Raw genomic sequence first — 5638 nt, forward strand, 5'->3', positions numbered from 1 at the left:
GAAAAGGAACATGGAGCAGTGTGATTACAGGGTCCATGGAACATTGTGAATACATAGGCCATGGAACAATGTGATGACAGTGGTCATGTAGCATTGTGATGACTGGGTCATGGAGCATTGGGATTACAGGGCTTATGGGGCACTGTGATGACAGGGGGCATGGAGCATTGTGATGAAAATTGTCCTGGAGCATTATGATGACAGCAGTCACAGAGGATTGGGATGAAAGGTATCATGCAGCATTGTGATGACAACGGTCATGGATCATTTTGATGACAGGGGTCATGGAACATTGTGATAAGAATGTTCATAAAACATTTTGATGACAGGGGTCATGAAGCATTGTGTTGACACGGGCATGGAGCATTGTAATGATAGGATATCTGGAGCATTGTGATGAAAAGGGGATGGAGCATTTTGATGACAGGATCCAAGGAGCATTGTGCTGACAATGGCATGGAGCATTGTGATGAAAAGGGTACTGGAGCACTGTGAGGAAAGGAATCATGGATCATTGTGATGACAGGGGTCATGGAGCTTTGTGATGACAAGGGTCATGGGGCATTGTGATGACACGGTCAAGGAACATTGCGATGACAAGAATTATGGAGCATTGTGATGAAAGGACATGGAGCATTGTGATGAAAGGTGACAAGGAGCATTGTGATGATATGGGCAGAGAACTTTGTGATGACAGGGGTCATGGAGCATTGTGATGAAAAGTGTCATCGAACATTGTACTGACAGGGATCATGGAGCTTTTTGGTAAGAGAGGCCTTGGAGATTTGTGGTGGCAGGCGTCATGGGGCATTGTAATGACAGCGGTCTTGGATCATTATGATGAAAGGGGTCATGGAGCACTGTGATTACAGGGGCCATGGAGCATGGTGAATACAAAGGCTATGGAGCATTGAGGTGACAGGTTTCATGGAGCATTGTGATGAAAGTGATCATGGATCATTGTGATGACAAGAGTCCTGGAACCTTGTGATGACAAGGTTCATGGAGCATTGTGATGACAAGGACCATGGCGAATTGTTATGACATCTGTCATGGGGCATTGTGATGACAGTGGTCATCTAGAATTGTGATGAAAGGTATAATGGAGCACTGTGATGACAGGGCCATGGAACATTGTGATGACAAAGGCCATGGAGCATTGAGATGTCAAGTGTCATGGGGCATTTTGATGACATTGGCATGGAGCATTATGATGACAAGAGGTCTGTTGCATTTTGATGAAGAGGGCATGGAGCATTGTGATGACAGGGGCCATGGAATATTGTGAAGGCATAAGCCATGGAGCATTGTGATGACAAGTGTCATGGGACATTTTGATGACATTGGCATGGAGCATTATGATGACAAGAGTTCTGGAGCACTTTGATGACAAGGGCATGGAGCATTGTGATCACAGGGCCCATGGGGCATTGTGATGAAAAGAGCCATGGCGCCTTGGAATGACAGGCGTCTTGAGGTATGGTGATGACAGTGGTCATGGAGCATTGTGATGAAAGAGATCATGGAGCAATATGATAACAGGGGCCATGGAGCATTGTGATGACAGGTGTATTGGAGCATTGTGATGAAAATAGTAATGGATCATTGTGATGACATGTGTCCTGGAACACTGTGATGACACGGTTCATCGAGTATTGTGATGACAAGGGTCATAGCGGATTGTGATGACATGTGTCATTGGGCATTGTGATGACATTGATCATCTAGGAATTGTGATGAAAGGTATCATGGAGCACTGTGATGACTGGGGGCATGAAGCATTGTTATGAAAATTGTCCTGGATTATTGTGATGACAGCAGTCATGGAGAATTGTGATGACAGGGATTATGCAGCATTGTGTTGACAAGGCTATGGACTATTGTGATGATAATGGTCATGGAGCAATGTAATGAAAGTTTTCTTGGAACATCGTGATGAAAAGTGCCTGGGAGCATTGTGACGATAAAGGCCATGGAGCATTGTGATGACAAGTGTCACGGAGCATTGTAATGAAAGCTTTCATTATGCACTGTGATGACAAGGGGGATGGGGTATTGTGATGAAACTGGTCCTGGGGCATTGTGGTAACAAAAGCCATGGAGCATTGTGATGACAGGCAGCATGGAGCATGGTGAAGAAAGGGGCCATGGGGAATTGTAATGACAATAGAGAAATGTGATGAAAATGATCAGCGAGCATAGTGATTAAAGTGGTCATTGAGAATTGTGATGAATAGTGACATAGAGCATTGTGATGACAAAGGTCATGGAGAACTGTGATGACCAGGGTCATGTAGCTTTGTGATGACACGTCCATGGAACTTTGTGATGACAAGAATTCTGGGGCATTGTGATGACAAGGGCCGTGGAGCATTGTGATGCCACGGTCATGGAACATTGTGATGACAAAATTCTGGAGCATTGTGAGGAAAAAGGCTTGGAGCATTGTGATTATAGGGGACATGGAGCATTGTGATGACATGGGCAGGGAACACTGTGATGACAGTTGTTATGGAGCAATGTGATGACAAGTGTCATGGAGCATTGTGATGAGAGGGGCCTTGGAGAATTGTGATGACAGGCGTCATGAGGCATTGAGATGGCAGTGGTCATGGAGCATTATGATGAAAGGTGTTATGGAGCACTGTGATTACAGGGGCCATGGAGCATTGTGAACACAAAGGCCATGGAGCATTGATATGACAGTGGTCATGGAGCATTGTGATGAAAGTGGTAATGGATCATTGTGATGACAAGTGTCCTGGGACCCTGTGATGACATGGTTCATGGAGCATTGTGATGACAATGGTCATGGCGAATTGTGATGACAATGTCATGGGGCATTGTGATGGCACTGGTCATCTAGAAATGTGATTAAAGTTATTATGGAGCACAGTAATGAGAGGGGCCATGGAGCATTGTGATGACAAATGTCATGGAGCATTGTGATGACAGGTGTCATGGAGCATAGTGATGACAAATGCCATGGAGAATTGTGATGAGAGGTGGCATTGGGCATTGTGATGAAAGGGGTCATGGAGTACTGGGATTACAGGGGGCATGGAGCATTGTGAAAACAAGTGACATGGTGAATACTGATGACAGGCTTCATATAGCATTGTGATGACAAGTGCCATTTAGCATTTTGATGTCAGGGTTCATCAGGCATTGTGTTGACGGGGGTCACGTGTCATTGTGATGACAAAGTCCATAGAGCATTGTGATCACAGGGGTCATGGAGCATTGTGATGACATGGGCCATGGAGCATTGTGAAGACAAGATTCATGGAGCATTGTGATGACACTGGCATGAAGCATGGTGATGACAACAGAACTGGAGCATTGTGATGACAAGGGCATGGAGCATTGTGATTACAGGAGACATGGAGCATTGTGATGACATTAGCAGGGATCATTGTGATGACAGGGATCATGGAGCATTGTGATGACAAAGACCAAGGAACATTTTGATGACAAGTGTCATTGAGCAATGTGATGACACGGGAATGGAGCATTATGATGACAAATGTTCTGGAGCATTGTGATGACAAGCGCATGGAGCATTGTGATTACAGGGGCCATGGAGCATTGTGATGACAACGGCATGGAGCATTGTGATGACAGTGGTCATTGAGCATTGTGATTACAAAGACCATGAGGCATTGTGATGACAGGGACCTTGGAGCATTGTGATGACAATGGTCATCAAGCATTGTGATGACAGGGGTCATAGAGCATTGTGATGAGAAAGACCATGGAGCATGGTGATGACAGAGGCCATGGAACATTGTGATGACAAGGCCATGTACCATTGTGATGACAAGGGCAGGGAACCTTGTGGTGACCGGGGTCATGGAGCATTTTGATGACAACTTTCATGGAACATTGTGATGACAGGGGTCATGGAGCATTGTGTTGAAAAGGAACATGGAGCAGTGTGATTACAGGGTCCATGGAACATTGTGAATACATAGGCCATGGAACAATGTGATGACAGTGGTCATGTAGCATTGTGATGACAGGGTCATGGAGCATTGGGATTACAGGGCTTATGGGGCACTGTGATGACAGGGGACATGGAGCATTGTGATGAAAATTGTCCTGGAGCATTATGATGACAGCAGTCACAGAGGATTGGGATGAGAGGTATCATGCAGCATTGTGATGACAACGGTCATGGATCATTTTGATGACAGGGGTCATGGAACATTGTGATAAGAATGTTCATAAAGCATTTTGATGACAGGGGTCATGAAGCATTGTGTTGACACGGGCATGGAGCATTGTAATGATAGGATATCTGGAGCATTGTGATGAAAAGGGGATGGAGCATTTTGATGACAGGGTCCAAGGAGCATTGTGCTGACAATGGCATGGAGCATTGTGATGAAAAGGGTACTGGAGCACTGTGAGGAAAGGAATCATGGATCATTGTGATGACAGGGGTCATGGAGCTTTGTGATGACAAGGGTCATGGAGCATTGTGATGACACGGTCAAGGAACATTGCGATGACAAGAATTATGGAGCATTGTGATGAAAGGACATGGAGCATTGTGATGAAAGGTGACAAGGAGCATTGTGATGATATGGGCAGAGAACTTTGTGATGACAGGGGTCATGGAGCATTGTGATGAAAAGTGTCATTGAACATTGTACTGACAGGGATCTTGGAGCTTTTTGGAAAGAGAGGCCTTGGAGATTTGTGGTGGCAGGCGTCATGGGGCATTGTAATGACAGCGGTCTTGGATCATTGTGATGAAAGGGGTCATGGAGCACTGTGATTACAGGGGCCATGGAGCATTGTGAATACAAAGGCTATGGAGCATTGAGGTGACAGGTTTCATGGAGCATTGTGATGAAAGTGATCATGGATCATTGTGATGACAAGAGTCCTGGAACCTTGTGATGACAAGGTTCATGGAGCATTGTGATGACAAGGACCATGGCGAATTGTTATGACATCTGTCATGGGGCATGGTGATGACAGTGGTCATCTAGAATTGTGATGAAAGGTATAATGGAGCACTGTGATGACAGGGGCCATGGAACATTGTGATGACAAAGGCCATGGAGCATTGTGATGACAAGTGTCATGGGGCATTTTGATGACATTGGCATGGAGCATTATGATGACAAGAGTTCTGGAGCATTTTGATGAAAAGGGCATGGAGCATTGTGATGACAGGGGCCATGGAACATTGTGATGGCATAAGCCATGGAGCATTGTGATGACAAGTGTCATGGGACATTTTGATGACATTGGCATGGAGCATTATGATGACAAGAGTTCTGGAGCACTTTGATGACAAGGGCATGGAGCATTGTGATCACAGGGCCCATGGGGCATTGTGATGAAAAGAGCCATGGAGCATTGAGATGACAGGCGTCTTGAGGTATGGTGATGAGAGTGGTCATGGAGCATTGTGATGAAAGAGATCATGGAGCAATATGATAACAGGGGCCATGGAGCATTGTGATGACAGGTGTATTGGAGCATTGTGATGAAAATAGTAATGGATCATTGTGATGACATGTGTCCTGGAACACTTTGATGACACGGTTCATCGAGTATTGTGATGACAAGGGTCATAGCGAATTGTGATGACAGGTGTCATTGGGCATTGTGATGACATTGA

The sequence above is a fragment of the Balaenoptera physalus genome (genome assembly GCF_965194825.1).
Source record: "Balaenoptera physalus genome assembly, contig: HAP1_SCAFFOLD_839, whole genome shotgun sequence".
In the NCBI taxonomy this organism is placed as follows: Eukaryota; Metazoa; Chordata; class Mammalia; order Artiodactyla; family Balaenopteridae; genus Balaenoptera; species Balaenoptera physalus.